Source organism: Phoca vitulina, unplaced genomic scaffold (genome assembly GCF_004348235.1).
Source record: "Phoca vitulina isolate PV1807 unplaced genomic scaffold, GSC_HSeal_1.0 scaffold35, whole genome shotgun sequence".
Classification (NCBI taxonomy): Eukaryota; Metazoa; Chordata; class Mammalia; order Carnivora; family Phocidae; genus Phoca; species Phoca vitulina.
The window spans coordinates 7,684,492-7,703,631 of NW_022589738.1; the positions used below are offsets into that span (position 1 = coordinate 7,684,492).

The 19,140-nt window shown below is 33.1% G+C and overlaps 1 pseudogene; it reads right to left on the reverse strand.

The window, feature by feature from the left end:
- The window catches only part of LOC116645998, a 101,345-nt pseudogene that overhangs the window by 1,630 nt on the left and 80,575 nt on the right, over positions 1-19,140 (reverse strand).

Below are 19,140 nucleotides of genomic sequence, written 5' to 3' on the forward strand. Positions count from 1 at the left end.
GAAATATTCAGTAACTAGCTGGGTATACAGTCCTAAATAGTAAAATATATTCAGTGCAGGTGTGTGTGTATGTGTATATATATATATATATATATATAGCAATTGTCAGCACTTACGAGGCAACTGAAACCAAGAAACTAGATGAGTATATTGTAGAATAATCTGTAGAGTAGGAAAATGGGGGAGGGGGGAGCAAAAGCCAGAGTTCTAAATAACACCAGTATTTAAGAGTTAAACAGAAGCAAGCCTCATAAAATAAGTATGAGCAGTTAGAGAAATGGGAGAAAACTCAGGAGACTGTGATATAATCAAATCAAAGGAAATATATGCTTGATATAGAGTTGGTCGCTTACCTAATAGCCATTCCCTCCTTCAACATAATTTTACAAACTCTAAATTGTGTTGAGTCAGCAATATGCCCAGGGAAGGGGGGAAATATCTATAGCCACAAAGGATGAATCATGATTGGTCTTAATAAAGTGTGCTAATCTCATACTCCTTTGCTGGTGATTATTTTATAGATTTGTTTGTGACAAAATGCTAGTCAATGAGAAGTCAGGGGAAATCTTCTGGAGGGTTCTAAAAAAGGATTACAGTTCTGTGATTGTATGTAATTAGAGATCTTTATTATTTAAGCCACTAATAGTAATATTTGCTATTAATTTTATCCAAACATCCCATACTTGATAAACACCTTGATTACTAAAAAAATGGGTGGTATAAACAACAGTCCCTAAACTGTGCAAAATAGATAAGTAAAGGAGGGCAAATGAGGGCAAGTGGTGACCCAATCATATCAGGATGAGAAACTTGTTACTCTTTTTATATGGAGCAAAATGTGTGGTCAATTTTTTTCTTGTTATATCCTGTGATTCAACCTACATGCCAAATGATGACATATCATAAGAAGTAAGAGGAAATTTCAGGGTATTATCATGTGTTGTCTCTTTCTTGAAGCTTCCAGAAGAGAGAGGGCTGCTTAGGTTAAATGTGGATAGTCACATAGAACTAAAAATTAAGAACAAATGAAACCCAAAGCTAGAAGAAGGAAATAAATAATAAAGATTAGAGCATAGATAAATGAAATAGAGAAGAGAGAAACAATAGACAAAATCAATAAAACTCAAATTGGAGAACTTGGATGAAATAGACAAATTCCTAGAAACACAAACCTACCATTAATAAATTATGAAGAAATGGAAAATCTGAATAGGCTTATAACTTGTAAGGAGGTTAAATCAATAATCAGAAATTTCCCAGTAACAAAAAGCCCTGAATCTGATAGCTTCACTGGCAAATTCTACCAAACATTTAAAGAAGAATTAATAATACTCCTTCTCAAACTCTTCCAAAAAATTCAAGAGTAGAGAATACTTGCTAACTCATTCCAAATGGCCAACATTACCATGATACCAAAGCCGACAAAAATACTAGAAGAAAAGTTAAGTACAAACCAATATGTTTTATGAACATTGATGAAAAACTCCCCAAAAAGTACTAACTAGTGAACAGAACTCAGCAGCATATTAAAAGGATTATACACCATGACCAAGTGGGACTTATTCCTAAAATGCAAGGATGGTTCAACATACAAAAATTAATTAATGGAATATGCCACATCAACAGAATGAAGAGGAAAAAATCATCTCAACTGGTACATAAAAAGCATTTGACCCAATTCAGTAATCTTTCATGATAAAAACATGAAACTAGGAATAGAAAGAAACTACTCAACATAATAAAAGCCCTATATAAAAATCCCATAGTGAACATCATATTCAAAGGTGAAAGACAGATTTTCGACTAAAATCCAGAACAAGGCAAGGATGCCTGCTTTACCACTTCTATTAAACATAGTACTGGAAGTTCTAGCCAGAGTAATTAGGCAAGAAAAGGAAAGAAAAAGCACCCAAATTGGAAGAGAAGTAAAATTGTCTCTGTTTGCAGATGATATAACCTTATATGTAGAAAACCCAAAAAGTCTAAAAAAAAATTGTTAGAACTAACAAATGAATTCAGCAAAGCAGCAGGATAACAATTCAACACAATACAATGGATGAATCTTAAAAACATTATGCTAAATGCAAGAATCAAGACCAAAAATGCGGCATATAATTTGCTTTCATTTATAGAAAATTTCCAGAATAGGTAACTCCACAGACAAAAAAAGCAGATTAGTGATTGTCAGGGTCCAGGGATTGGGGGCGGGGGTGGATAAAGAGTGATTGTTTAATGGGTATGGAAATTCCCTTTAGGGTGATGCAATGAATTGTATAGTTTAAAATAGTTTTGTGTTATGTGAATTTCACCTAGATTTAAAAAAAAAATTAAAAAGTGAAGGAAAAATAAAGGCTTTCTCACACGAATAAAAACAGGGATTTTGTCACCAATTGACCTGCCTTGCAACAAAGGTTAAAATATATTCTTCAAAGAGAAGGAATAAGACATAGGTCAAAAACCAAAATCTATGTGAAAAAGGAAACACATCAGAGAAGGAATACGAGGGTAAAATAAAATTTTCATTTTTCTCATCCTTATTTGATTTAACAGAATTACCTGTTCATAATAATTATTGCAACAATGTATAAGTAATTAGAGCTTATGGATAAGTTAATTAATGACAGCAATGATTTAAGGGATGAGGGGGACAAATTGGAAATACTCTGTCATAAAGTACCTGCACTACCCATGAAGTTGTGGAGTGTTGTATGAAAATGAACTTAAATTACTCATAAATGTTCATGTATTATAAATTCTAGAGCAACCACAAAAAATTTTCAAAAGAAGTATAATTGACATGCTAAGAGAAGAGAAAAATGGAATTATATAAAATAATTAAAACCAAAGAAGCAAAAAAGAGTAGACAAAAAAATAAGGAAAATAGAAAATAATTACACATATGGTACATATTAATTCAACTGTATCAATAATCACTTTAAACTGTGATGTTCTACATATGCCAAATAAAAAACAGAGACTTAAAGAATGGATAAAAAGACAAGACCCAACTACATGTTGTCTACAAGAAACTCACTTTTATTTTTTTTCAAATATTTTATTTATTTATTTCAGAGAGAGAGACACAGAGAGCACAAGCATGAACAGTGGGGAGGGGCAGAGGGAGAAGCAGACTCCCTGCTAAGCAGAGAGCCTGATGTGGGACTCGATCCCGGGACCCCAGGATCATGACCCCAGGCAGACGCTTAACTGACTGAGCCACCCAGGTGCCCCAAGAAACCCACTTTAAATATAAGATACAGCTATATTAAAAGTGAAGGGATGGAGAAAGATCTATAATGCTAATACTAATCAAAAAAGCTTGCATAGCCATATTAATGTCAAGTAAACCACACTTTAGAACAAGGAAAATTATCAGGAATAAGGGACATTTTATCATGATAAACTGATCATTTTCCCAAAATGATATAACATAATCTTAATGTGCATGTGCTTAATGGGAGAATGTCAAAATGAGTGAGGTAAAACTGATAGAACTGCAAGGAAAAATAGATGAATCCGCTATTATAGTTGGAGGCTTCAAAACCCCTCTATCAGTAATTGACAGACCAGCAGGCAGAAAATCAGTGAGGTTACAGTTGAACAGAGCAGTGCCATCAATCAACCGAATCTAATTGACATTTATAAAACACTTCATCCAACAACAGGAAAATACACATTCTTCTCAAGCTCACATAGAACATTCAACAAAATAGACCACCTTCTGGATTATAAAACACACTTTAAGAAACTTTTTAAAAAGATAAATCATGCTTTCAGACCACAATGAAATTAAGCTACAAAATAACAGAAAGGTAGCTAGAAAATAATTGGAGAGTAAACAGCAAACTTCTAAGTAGCAAATGGGTCAAAGAAATCCCAAGAGAAATTTAAAATTATTTTGACCTAAATGAAAGTGAAAACACAACTCATCAAACTGTGTGTGATTTGGTAAACAGCATGCTTAAGGGGACATTTATAACATTGAATGCATATATTAGTAAAGAAAAAATATCTAAATTTAATAGTACAAGCTTTCACCTTAGGAAACTACAGGAAGAAGAGAAATATAAACCTAAAGCAAAGAGAAGAAAAAAACGGAGCAGAAATGAATGAAATGGAAAACACTAAATCAATAGAAAACTAGTAAACCCAAAAGTTGGTACTTGGAAAAGATTCCAGACATTGATAAAACTCTAGCCAGGCTAACCCAGAGGGGGAAAAAAGACACAAATTCCTAATATCAGAAAAAAAGGAGGATATTATTACTGATCCCAAATCATTAAAGGGATAATAGAATATTCTGAAGAACTCTATGCCCACAAATTTGATAATCTAGATAAAATGGACAAATTACTTGAAAAAGACAGCTATCACAATTCACACAAGTAGAAATATATAATTGGAATAAGCCTATATCTATGAAAGGAATTGAATTAATAATTACCTTCCAAAACAAAGCACCAGGCCCAGATGGTTGTACTGGTAAATTCTACCATAATTTAAGAAATCATACCAATTCTTTACAATCTCTCCCAGTCGATGGAATCAGAGGGAATACTTTCTAACTCATTCTATGAGGCCAGCATTTCTCTAATACCAAAACCTCATAAAAACATTACAAGAAGGGAAAAGTGCAGACCAGTATCTGTAATGAACATAGATGGAAAAATCCTCAACACAATATTAGCAAACTGATTTCAACAATGTATAAAATGAATAATACAGAATGACCAAGTTGGATTTATTCCAGATATAATATGCTCATTCAATATTCAAAAATCAATTAATATAATTAATCCATCACATCAGCAAATAGCTTATCCCACTGAAGGCAGAAAATCAATACTAATCCTTTCCAGTAAGTTATGATACATACTGTGGACTAACAACTGTGAATCCCTTCCCCTTCCACTTAAAATGAAGTTATCTTATTCCTTCTCCATTATTGTATAATGAATACATTGGGGGTGGAAAATTTATCTTTTTTAGATAGAGGAGCCACATCCGAACTTAACAAATAAGTACAAAAACCAAACATCATTTGTTTCAAGCTAGATTTGTTAACTAGATGAGCCTCTCAGCATTTCTCACTTTGAAAGGCTATAAATGCATTGAAAAAGAAAAGAAAAACATTAATATGTATATATTGGGGGAAAGCACCTGTATATTTAAACAGGAAATAAGTGGACATGTCACTGGCAATATGTATGTCATTCTCCAAGCCTTAGGGAAACCATGATTAACCTAAACCAAGCAAAATAATCCCATTACCATTTTGTGAGTGATTCCTTTTAGGGGTAAGAAGGTAAACACACTTCTGTACAGAGCCATAAGGTAAAGGATACTGGAAATTTGGGGAAAATTATACTCCTTTTAACTTTAAATGAAATTTATTTTATGAGAAAAAGATATTCGGAGATGCTTCAGTCATTTTGGGACCATGAGAGTATAAAACTAAGAATAATGTGCTGAGAGTGGCATAGGGGATATATAGGGGGAAAAAAAAAAAGCCTAGCTATCTGCCACCATTTCTTAGGCATTTTGCCAAATCTGGGAACCTCCAAATTTCTTGTTATATAATAATTAAACATCTTTATTGTAGAGTTTTATTTTCTTTAGTTATTAACTAGTATATAAATTACTCTGCTGTAACAAAGACAACCACAAATATAATAGCTCAAACCAGATGAGGTTTTATTTTCCTGTATGTAACAGGACAGTGATGCACGGGCTGTCCAGGGTGAGTAGGCTGCTTGATTCTACAATGCTGGGAAAGAAAGTAGGTGTATCCTATTTCATTTCTTTGTCAATCCCTCCCCGCTCCATTGGTGGTGCCCTCATCAACAGGGACAGCATTGACACGATGGCCATATCAATCACTGTTCTAACCCGTAAGGGGAGTAAAAGAAAAAGTGGAGGGAAAGAAATTTTATTTTTAAAATAATGTAAGCAGAATGTTGCACACATCACTTCTATTCACTCTACAATAGCCAAAAGTTAGTCAAATTGCCACATGCAGTTTCAAAATCTTCTGGAAAATGTAACCTATAGTTAGGAGTTCATGCCCACCAAAACTCTGAGTGAATTGTTTGTTTTATATTGCTCAAAAGATAGAAATGAGAAGAAAAAGTAACAGTTTTTTTTCTACATTGTTGCAACTGAAACAGTTGTCCAGGAAGGAGTGATCAAAACAGTCACGTGATTCTGAGATTTTTTTTTTTTTAACAAGATAAGCATATCAAAGAATTTTGATTGTGGAATTCATGAACAAATATTGGCTGAATGAGCATGTCCCAATATTGAGAGGTAGAACCAAATATTAATATAGTAAATTCTGTTTTCAGATATTTAAATGTTAAGCTATGTGTTCTAGCAATAAATACAAACAGATAGTGATTTTTTTCCTTTTCATATATTATTGATTGGTGTAGGAAAACGTTTATTTAGGATTTTTTTTATCTATGTTTGTGAAAGAGATTGATCTGGATTTGTTCCATTTATTAAAATGTATTTGCCAGATTTAGGAATCAAAGTTTTGCTAGCATCATAAAGTGAGTTAAGAACTATTCCTGCTTTCTCTCTTTTTCAAATAATTCCTTTAAGAGTCAAGTTTCTTGCCTAATTTATTGGTAAAATTCTCAAAGCAAGTCATCTGATCCTGGAATTTCTATGTCAGAAGATTAATTATATTTATCAAGCAATCATATTTTCTATTTTTCTGTTCCATTGTATCACATTTTTAAAATAAATGGAATAAATCCATTTACATCTTTTTGTGTCGGTAACTTCTGTATGACATGTAGTATTACTCCCATTCTTATTCCTGACTTTGGAAGTCTGTGCCGTCCTTTGTTGTTTCTTGGTCAGTTATGACAAGCAGTTATAAACTGCATTAGAAATTTCCAAAAACCAACTTTTAGCTTTGATTTCCTGTATTTTATATTGTTTTCTGTTTTATTAATTTTTGCTCATGTCTAACTTATTTCTTACTTTCTCTGCTTTACAAATTATTTACTATATAGATAATTCATTTTTTACTTTTTGTAGTTTTCTACTGTATGCATTTTATTTTTTATTCTTTTTAAAGATTTATTTACTTATCTGAGAGAGAGAGCGAGAGCACAAGCAGAGTGAGAGGGAGAAGCAGGCTCCCCAAGGAGCAGGGAGCCTGATGTGGGGCTTGATCCCAAGATCCTGAGATCATGACCTGAGCCAAAGGCAGATGCTTAACCGCTTAACTGGCTGAGCCACCCAGGTGCCCCAACTGTATGCATTTTAAAGCTATTAATTTTCTTCTACACACTGCTATAGCTGTATTCAACAAGTTTCACTGAAACATATTTCCAATATCATTAGCTCATATTATGATCTACTTCATATTTTGTCCTCTTCTATGAATTTTGGGTAATATAGAGATGTAGTGCCTAATTTTTAAATTACTGGAGGTTTGTTATTATTTTGAAGTTTTTTTATTAATTCCATTGAGCATAAATAATATACTCAGTATGATTTTAGTCCTATAAAGTTTATTGGAACCTGCTTCATAACTGAGCATATAATTAATTTTAGAAAATTTATAAATGCTATAATCTCAGAAATACAGACTTTGTTAGGATGTGTTGCCTATAGGTGCTCTGTGCAAATTAGATAAAGTCTGATAACTGTGTCCTGAGTTTTCTGTATGCTTACTGATTTTTTGCCTAACACGTATTGAGAGACATCTGTTAAAATCCCCCACTCCGATTGTGAAGTTTATTTATCTTTTTAATTTTGTCATTTCCTTTCTCTATATATTTTTAAAATATGTAATTAAGATCATAAAAATTAAGAATAGTCATATGTTCCTAGTTGATTGACCATTTTATCATTATGATATCTTTCTTTATAATTAATAACAATTCTTAATTTTAAGACAATTTTATTTGAAATGTGTATAGCTCTACAAGTTTATTGTTGAATGTTTTCATCACATACCTTTATTATTTTATTTAAAATTTTTATCTTACTTATATTTAATGGTTGTCTCTTCTGAGCAGCATACAGCTGGAATTTGATCCAGTCTGATAATCTTTGTCTTCAAATTAGAGGAGTCAGACTTTTAAAATTTTGATGTAATTACAGATTTATTTGCATTCACTGTTTCTTCCATTATTTCAATCCTGCTGTTTTGTTCTATCAAGTGAATTTTTTTTGTTTTGTTTTCATCTTTGTTTCTGTGTGTATTTCCTTTTTTTTTCTTTTTTGGTTAAAGCACTACCAGTTCTAAACTTTCCATTTGATTCCTTTTTATAATTGAATTTTTTTCCCGAGATATCCTTAGTTTTAAGAGTGTTTGTGATTGCCTCCTAGGTCATTTTTGTAATAGCTTTTTAAAATATTTGTCAGATTATTCCAACATCTGTGTCATCTTGGCATTTGCTTCTTTTCCCTATGCATTGATATTGGCTTCACTTACATATCCTAGATGTTTTGAATATATTATGAAACACTGAGTCTTGTTTAAATTCCAAGATAACATTGATGTTTTTGTTTTAGAAGCTAATCAACCTATTTTTTTCCATCTCAAATTTCCATCTCACATTTCCATCTCGCATTCTGTGGGCTATGGTTCCAATGACAGTTCAGTTTTCAAAGCATTTGTGGTACTGTTCTAATTTGTCTACTGTGTGCCAACAATCTGGAATCTAAGCCTTGGTCTATTCATCAGTTTAGTTTATTAGTTTATTCAAAGGTTTGCTGTGCTGAATAGGAAAAGATCCACTGTATGAGCCATTTAAGGATGAGCCTAGAATTTCACAAAACAATGTTATGAGGTCACTGTCCCAGCTCCTCCCTCTCAATGACATCTCCTCTTTTCCCCTGAGGCTCCTCTTAGTTCTCTGTCCAGAAAGTTGGGCTTTGATTTCCTGATTCTACTATACACTTACGCAGTTTTACCTGTATGAGAGGGGCCAAGCTGTAGGAAGAAAGAGAAAAAGAGAAACAAATTTTGTCCTCGTACTCTTGGAACCACAAATCCACTGAAAAGAAATGAAGGTTCTTCTTAATCAGAGTTTTGGCTCCTGCTGCCACAACCACCATAGAATTATAGAATTACTTGGGGATTGGAGAGTGAAAGAACAGAGAAAATTATACACACACACACACACACACACACACACACTTATGAGGGATTTTCACACTCTCTGAACTTTAGGAGTTCCCTTTCATTCTCCTTTAGCTAGAATTAGAGGGCTTCTCTGGTCTCTTTCTGCATTCTGGTGACACTTTGATTCATTAACTTTAGGCTGGGAGATACTGGTAAAGAGAAAATGGTAAATTTGCCACCAATTTGGGGGCATTTCAAATTCCAGTCATTTTCCTTAACCTGACTGTTAATATTTACCTTTTAGAAATCTCAAATAGCTGCCTTATGCATTCTATCCAGGTTTTATAGCTGTATACAGTGAGAGAAATGCAATGGAATGAGTTTACTCTATCTTTTTTTTTTTTTTTAAAGATTTTGTTTATTTATTTGAGAGAGAGAGAATGAGAGAGAGCAAGCACATGAGAGGGGGGAGGGTCAGAGGGAGAAGCAGACTCCCTGCCGAGCAGGGAGCCCGATGCGGGACTCGATCCCGGGACTCCAGGATCATGACCCGAGCCGGAGGCAGTCGCCCAACCAACTGAGCCACCCAGGCGTCCCGAGTTTACTCTATCTTAACCCAAAATTGAAAGTTCTGAGCTGAAAGTTCAAGCATTCTATGAATCTCCCTCTATTTTTGCCATCTTCTTTCCTTTCCACTTTCTTCTTCATGAATTTTATTTTACTATTTCTCCAGTCTTTGAAAGAATGGGAGCTAAAATAGACTAGCAATGAAATTGGACAGGGATTGCAAATTTAGGAAAGGATGGAGACTTTCAATATGAGATAATAAGGAATGGGAAACAAACTGTAATGATGCAGTGCCTTATAGAACCCCAAACAAAAAGGGAAGGGACAGAGTAAAATATTTTAAATTTCAAAACACCGGATTAAGGCAGAACTTTTATTCTAATTGAAATTTTTATTAGTATTTTGGTCTACCTGCATAGCTAATTAAAAGTTGCCAGCAAGTAAGAATTCACACAGTGAAAATTTTAGCTCATATAACAAGCCATAGTACAATCTTATGGATGCTCACAGCTATAAAGAGAATAGTATTTTAAAGCAACACAAAAGTATATATTCTCTGAAGAGACACATTTCAGACATTATGATGAAATAAAGGTTTTGCTTAGAACAGTAAGAGACAGTAGGTGAGTAATAATCTTTAAAAAGTTCCAATAATTGTAAAAATTTTTAGTTATATGTTAATTTTCCAGTCTGATATTTTGCAATAAATATAAAAATAATATTATTTACAAAATATTTTAAGGCATTTTATTTTCATCATAAAATCAATAAATGGAGGAAATGTTAAGTTGAATTGTATTCTAAAAATGCACATAAAAGAAAAAGCCAGCAATGCTTAGCTCCATAGGACTTTGCATTTAAATAGAAATTGTTATAAAAAAAAACATTATAATAGCAGTTTAAAAGCACTGGGTGTGAAGGCAGGCTTGAAAGAACACCATTAGTGATATAGCAATAATATTGCATATGTCTGAAAGCATATTAAAATGATAATGGAAATGAGGCCCATTTTTTATGAAGTCTTTATACTTAAACATCCTGGTCATCACTAGAAAACAATACAATTAATTTTACACTTTTTCCATTCTTCTCTTTTAAATTTGAAGATTCCACAGTGGTATTTTTATGGTACTTTTGGCAAATTTCCCTGCAGCTTCCTCTTGAAATCTTTGAAATAAAAATCTTGAAGGATTTTTTCTGTGTGTGTGTGTGTATGTGTGTGTAATAAATATATCAGAAAAAGCATCTAGCATATTGATTAATGTGAATTGAGGAGTAATGATTTTGAGCAACTCTGGCCCTTTGTAAAATATACTGACCTGATTTACAAAAGTGGCATATATGTCAAAAAACTATGGTTAGTGTGGTCAGTGATTTTCTGTCATATATATTGTTTAGCATTTTTTATTGTCTAGACCCAGATGTTAACACTCAGGACATATCAAATTAAGAAGTAATTAGTAATTTAAAAATTCTGATTATCACAATGTGATGATTTAATAATTGTTAATGATAATAAAGCATCATAATTAGCTTCTAGATTTATACAAGTTCACTGGTTTCATTAAAACAATATAATCAAATTCTATGAAGATTTTTTAATTATTAATTTTCTGTAAAAAAATAAATAAAATAAAAAATATTAATTGTCTGTAAAAAATAATAGGGGGTTTTGTTAATTATAATGCTTTCAATAACTATCAACTTCAAGAGGGAGGAACAGTATTAGTATTGCCCTGATCAACTCTGAAGTCACATATTATATAAACCTATAAAACCTATAAATGGCAGATGAATGCTTAAAGAGGGAATCATATTCCTCTCTGTAACCAGATTGTACATTACTTCTTGAGAATGTATTTCTCACATTGGGAGTTATGAGAAACTTTAAGGAAGACTTATTTACATACAGTTTTTCTCTTGATTGACAAATGTACTTATTATTTTGAGGATAATTTACTGTGACTGGAATCCTGACAAAAAAGAAGGCAAAGGCAAGATAGCAGGTACAATATTTATATTTTGTAAAGTACAAAGAAATGAGGAATGGGGAAAAATCCTTTTGAAACAAAGACTTAAAGGATGAACAAATGGCTGGTTATACAGAATAATAGTTGTACACCAAACTCTAGCTTTGTAATAAATCATTTTAGAGTAAATGAAGCTGTAATGGAGTTAGCCGACCATCTCGATGAGAAAAATATTCCTCTCAAGAAGCTGAATTTTATGTGCAACATTCAGGATATTTTCACAATAGTCCACTAATTTATTGATGCTTAATTTGCATGCCAAATGTGTGGCATTTTGAAAGAAGTATGAAAGACTACTATGTTCAATCTGATTCAACAAGTATTCATGAATCCACTTATGTATTCAAGGCACTATAAAGAATACAAAAGAGATAATGAAAACTGCCCCAGCCCTCAAGCAACTTTTAAACTACTGGGGATGACACATGGCACCATTAAATAAGTAACTAACTGCTGAAATAACTGGTACAAAGATTGGGTACTATAGAATTTCAGACTAGAGAGAAATAGAAGAAAACTTGAATGATCAGGAAGTCTTCTTGAAAGAGAATGGCATTTTTGCTGTCGCTGATATCAATTTTTTAAAATTTATATCCAAACAACATATTTTAGCACCATCTATGTGTGAGATTCTGTGCTATATGGTGCAGAACATATAAAAATGATTGAACCATGTCCTCAAAGATTTTATAATCCAGGAGAATAATGAGTTCACAAATAACTGGGATATAAAGCAAAATATCATATGTTGCAAATGAAACAAAATATAGAATAAAAGTATTCAAAGTTCAGAGGAGGGAGTTATCACAAGTAAATAAAAAAATTCAGAAAAATGACAAGGCATTTAAAACATGGCATTTCAAATGGTGTTCAAAGGAAAGGTTAGGATTTTAGTTTTCTGAAAGAGAAAAGTAGTTCCACCAGGAAGAAACAATAGGAACAAAAGCTCTGGAGGGAGGAAGAGCACAGGTTCTATTTGACATAAAGTAAATAGCAGTAAATAAATGTAGAAAATGGAATGAATTGTCATACTGTACATTGCCTTAAAAGTCAAGAGCACCACTGTTACTTCTCTAGGTAGTGAAGAACCATTGAAGTTTTAAACAGAGAATAACTTGATTAGAGCTGTGATTTAGAAAATTTAGTGGAACAGAAAGTTTTAAGGGTGAAATGAAAAGAAGTTACTATAGCCAGGTATATAATGTGCCAGAATGGATATGAGAAAATTGACCTTTGGAAAACTGAATGGATCCAGGAAAGGACCTATCAATAGTTAACCACTGTCATTACCATAAAGCACTGGGCTCAATAAGCCCCACTCACATGTTTAAGGCTTACAATTGGCTTTTTAATTCTTCATTCTTTTAAAGCTTCCAAAATTTTTAGGAGAGCCTTAACATATGAGACCAAGACAAAAAATCTGAAAAAGAAAATTAAAAAATGAAGAGACAGTATAGGTTGAACAGTGGCTCTCAACTGGGTACAATTTTTCTCCCAACGGACATTCTGCAATTTATGCAGATAGTTTGATTATCACAATTACTGAGGTGCTGCTGGAATCTAGTATGTGGAGGCCAGAGATGGTGCTAAACATCTTAAAATTCACAAAATATCCCCCCAGGATAAATAATGATCTTGCTCAAAGTGTCTGTAGGACCAAGATTAAGAAACTCTGAAATAGAAGAAAATAAAGCAATAACAAATACAAATTTCCTCAAAAATAAGAGACCTTAAAGCATCTATGAAATAACAACAGAGGCTATTAAAAGTGAGAATTCAGTGATCTCAATATAACTCTGAGTTTAAGAAATGATTAAATTTAAAAAATAATAGAGACTTCTAGTTTCTGTTCTGGCATGTAAGGAGCTTAGAAGTCTTTACTCTAATCCTCACAAGAAAAAAGCTGAACAAATTAAAAATGAACACCTCTTCTTAGACCCATCAGAGAATCAAGGCCACAGAGCAAACTACAGGATCCATAATTGAAGAGACAGGAAGGTACATACAAAGAATCATAACTTAAGGGAGCAGAAGTTCAAGAGCAAAAACAAATATGGGAACTAGTACAAAGTAGACAAACATATGCTATTATGATGAATTTCTGGAGGCCCAGTGCGGACATAGTTGAAGGTTAAAAACTTCAGTAGAGGGCCCCATACTTTGGTGAGTTTTACCTCAAGGAGCCTCCTGGGTTTTCACAGTGAAGATCAGAAGAAAATCCCCTTAAGCTTCTAGCAAGTAGAGAAGAAAAAATTGCTCTTTTGAAATTCACCCAGAGCTTCTTTGTTCTTAACAAGGTTTGCCTTCAAGATTATCAGTTTTACTAGAGTCAAACTACTTTAACTCCAACCCCATTTAGCCTTCTCTGTGGAGGGGGGAGGATAACACCAACTTCAGCCCCCTCTGACCTTCCTGTCTCATCTAAAGGGGTGGTAGTCCCTGAGAAGCACTTGTGAAGGTCCCAAACCAGAGCAAAGGTTCACCAATAGTCTAAGACCCAATCATGGGACTACAGAACACTTCTCCTCCCACATTTTACCACATCAGTAGGAGTCCTGTATAACAATAACAATAGGAGAATACAATCGAAAGAATAGCATATCTCAGACTTATTTAAGAAAAAAAAGAATAAGTTTCTACGGAAACCCGAAGACAACAGGGACGGCAAAAACACTACCACCAGAGGAAATATTAGCTTCTGACACCTACAGGTACAGCCTAATGCCTAGCCAGATAAATCTAAAACCTAACACTAAAGGACTATTTTCTTCAATTCTTTTTTATTCAGTACATCATATCTGGCATTCAAGAAAAATTAAAAATCATAGTAAAAGACAAAAACACAGTTGGAAAAGATGAAGCAATCATCAAACCAGGCTCAGATATGGCAGGGATTTGAGGATTATCAGACTAGGAATGTATATTCCATTGTTTTATGAACTGCTCTGTAGTGCTTTCTATTTGGGAAGGTTATTAGTTATTGATCGAATGCCTTTGAAAAAACAGTCCTCTTCAGACTATTTCTCCTTTGTGATTTTTGGTAAATTGTATTTTTTAAGAAATTGGTTATCAATTTTATGATTGATTTTTTTATGATTTGACAAAATCTAGGTTATCAAATTTATGGTCATAGAATGGTTCATAATGTTTTTTATTCACTAATGTCCATTAGATTAGTAGTGATGGTCCCCTCTTTGATTTCTGATGCTAGTAATCTATGTCTTACTGCTTTTTTTCTTACTTAACCTGGGTAGAGTTTTATCAATTTTATCGATCTCTTCAAAGAATAAGCTTATGGTTTGATTGACTCACTGTGTACAACCTGATGTTTTGATATATGTATAACTTATGAAATGATTACCACAATCAAGATAATTAACGTATCCATTACTTCACATATTTTGGGTGTGTGTGGGGAGAGTTTTTAAGATCTATACTACTAGCAGAATTAAAGTACTGATTTCCTATTTTCAATTTCATTGAGTTCTGCTCTAAATCTTATTTTTAAAATTTTTCTTCTTACTTGTGGTGAAATTTATTGTTACTTCTAAAGTAGAAGCTTAGATTATTCATTTTAGATCTTTCTTCAATTCTAATGTATGCATTCAATTCTGTAAAATTCCCCTAGCACTGTTCATTGTACCCCACAAAACTTGATAAATTGTGTTGTTTTTTTTTTAATTTTTTTATTGTTATGTTAATCCCCATACATTACATCATTAGTTTTAGATATAGTGTTCCATGATTCATTGTTTGTGCATAACACCCAGTGCTCCATGCAGAACGTGCCCTCCTCAATACCCATCACCAGGCTAACCCATCCTCCCAACCCCCTCCCCTCTAGAAACCTCATGGAATATTATGCAGCCATCAAAAGGAATAAGATCTTGCCATTTGCAACGACGTGGATGGAACTGGAGGGTATTATGAGCGAAATAAGTCAAACAGAGAAAGACAGGTATCATATGACCTCACTGATATGAGGAATTCTTTATCTCAGGAAACAAACTGAGGGTTGCTGGAGTGGGGGGTGGGGTGGGAGGGATGGGGTGACTGGGTGATGGACACTGGGGAGGGTATGTGTTCTGGTAAACGCTGTGAATTGTGCAAGACTGTTGAATCTCAGATCTGTACCTCTGAAACAAATAATGCAATAGATGTTAAGAAAGAAAAAAAGAAGAAGAAGAATGTAGCAGGAGGGGAAGAATGAAGGGGGGGAAATCGGAGGGGGAGAAGAACCATGAGAGACGATGGACTCTGATAAATTGTGTTTTTATTTTCCTTTAGTTCAAAATATTTTCAATTTTTCTTGAGGATTCTTTTTTGATCAATGTGTAATTTAAAAGTGTGTTGTTTAAGGGGAAAAAAGAAACAAACCAAAAACCAGACTCTTAACTATAGAGAATAAACAGAAGGTTACCAGAGGGAGTTTGGTGGGGGGATGTGTGAAATAAGTGATGGGGATTAAGAGTGTACTAATCATGATAAGCAATGAGTAATGTACAGAATTGATGAATCACTATATTGTACACCCAAAACTAATATGACACTGTATGTTAACCATACTGGAATTAAAATAAAAAACTTAGTTAAAAATGTGTTGTTTAATCTTCAAGTATGTTAGAGTTTCTGGCTATCCTTCTGTTATTGATTTCTAGTTTAACTTCATTGTGGTATGATAGCATATTTTGTATGATATGTATTCTTTTAAATTAGTTAAATTGTGGTTGTTTTATGATCCAGAATATAGTCTATCTTGGTGAATGTTGTAGGAGAGCTTCAGAAGAATGTGTATTCTGTTCGTGTTTTATGAACTATTCTATACATGTAGATTAGATCCAAGTGGTCAATGATACTGTTCAGTTTATGTTACTGATTTTGTGCCAACTGAATTTGTCAATTACTGATAGAAGTGTGTTAAAGTCTCCAACTATAATAGTGGATTCATCTTTTTCCCTACAGTTCTATAGTTTTTGCAACATGTATTTTGATGTTCTTTTGTTAGTTGTATGCACATGAAAGATTATTACATCTTCTTGGGGAAGTGATGATTTTATCATTATGCAGTGCTCCTTTTTATCCCTGATAACTTTTCATCCTCAGAAGTCTGCTTTGTCTAAGATTAATATAGCTTCTTCAGGTTCTTTTTGATTACTGTTAGCATGATGTATCTTTCTCCAGTCTTTGACTTATTTTTCTCTGTCTGGCTTTTTCACTTAGCATAATGTCCTCCAAGTCCACTCATATTTTCACAGTTAACAGGATTTCCTTCTGTTTTAAGGTTGAATAATATTGTAGTGTGTGTGTGTGTGTGTGTGTGTGGTCACATTTTCTTTATTTCTTTATCCATTTAGCCAAAGATGGACATTTAGGTTGTTTCCATATCACTGCTATCATGAATAATGTTGCAATGACCATGGGAATGCAGACTATCTTTTCAAATTCCAGATTTCATTTCCACTGAGTATATACCCAGAAGTGGAATTGCTGGATCATATGGTAGTTCTATTTTTAATTTTTTGAGGAAATTCCACAGTTTTCCATAATGTCTACAGCAATTACATCCCACCAAAATTGTATAAGTGTTCCCTTTTCTCCACAACTTTGCTAACACTTGTTATCTCTTCTCTTTTTAATAAAAGAAATCATAACAATTTCCTTGATAATTACTGATGTTCAGCATCTTTTCATGCACCCATTGGCCATTTCTATGTCTTCTTAGGAAAAATGTCTATTTGGGAATTTTATTCATTTTTAATTGGATTATTTATGTTTGCTATTGAGTTGTATAAAATCCTTATATGTTTTCAATATTAACCCCTTATAAGATATATAGTTTTCAAATATTTTTTGCCATTACATAAGTTACCTTCCCACTTTGTTGATTGCTTCATTTCCTGTGCAGAAGCTTTTTAGTTTGATGTAGACCCACTTATTTATGTTTGCTTCTATTGCCTGGGCTTTTGGTGTCACATTCAAAAAAAATCAATGCCAAGACTGATGTTAAGTTTTTCCTTATTTTCTTCTATGAGTTTTATCTTTCCACGTCCTACATTTAAGTCCTTCATCTATTTAGAGTTAGTTTTTGATAATGATGGGTTATAGTTATTCAGTTTCATCCTTTTGCATGGGTAACCATTCAGCCACACTATGTCTTTTGATTGGAGAATTTAATCTATTTACATTTAAAGTAATTATTGATTGAAAAGGACTTACTAATTCCATCTAATTAATTTTTTTATAGCTGGACTGTATTTCCTTTTCTCCTTTCTTCCTCTCTTGTTGGCTTCCTTTGTGAATTAATGATTTTTTATAGTGGTATGCTGTAGTTCCCATGTCTTTTTTTTCTGGTTTTATTGAGATAAATTTGACATACATCACTGTATAAGGTGTATAGCATAAATGTTTCACTTAAAAATATTATGAAATGATTACTGCAATAAGTTTAGTTAGCATCCATCACCTCATACAGATACAATAAAAAAAATTGATTCCCTTGTCTTTATCTTTTGTGGATCAGCTGTATGTTTTTGTTTTCTTGCTATTATGAGGATTATATAAAACATCTTATAAGAGTATATTTTAAGCTGCTAGAACTTAGTTTCAATTACATATAGAAACTTCCCTTTTATTCCTCACCCCATTATACTTTTGATGTTACAATTCACCTATTTTTATATTGTTTATCCATTAACAAGTTAATGTAGCTATAGTTGCCTTTAAATACTTTTGTCCTTTAACCTTTATACTAAAGTGACTAACATATCAACATATTATAGTATTAGAGTATTCTAAATTTGACTATAGGCTTATCTTTATCCAAGTATTTCATATTTTCATGTTTTCATGTTACTGATTACCATTTTTTCATTTTGACTTGTAGACCTCCTTTCAACATTTCTTGTAAGACATATCTACTGGTAATGAACTCCCTCAATGTTTCTTTTGTGTGAAGGTCTTTCTCCTCTTCATTTCTGAAAAATCTCTTTACTAGGGAAAGATTTCTTGGCTGGCAGGTTTTTTTTTTCTTTCAGCACTTTGAATATATCTTCCCATTCTCTCTTGGCCTGCAAGGTTTCTGCTGAGAAATCTGCTCATAGGCTTGTGGGAGTTTCCTCAAATGTGAGGAATTTTTTTTTTCTCTTGTTGCTTTTAAAATTCTTTGTCTTCAGGCACCTGGGTGGCTCCATCAGTTAAGCGTCTGCCTTCAGCTCAGGTCATGATCTCAGTGTCCTGGGAAAGAGCCCTACATCTGTACGTGAGGCTTCCTGCTCAGTGGGGTGACTGCTTCTCTCTCTCCCTCTGCCCCTCCCACCTGCTCATTCTCTCTCTCTTTCTCAAATAAATAAATAAAATATTTAAAAAAATAAAATTCTCTCTTCTATTTTATACAGTTTTATTATAACGTGTCTTGAACAAGATTGTTTTGAGTTAAAAATCTGGTGAGAGATTATA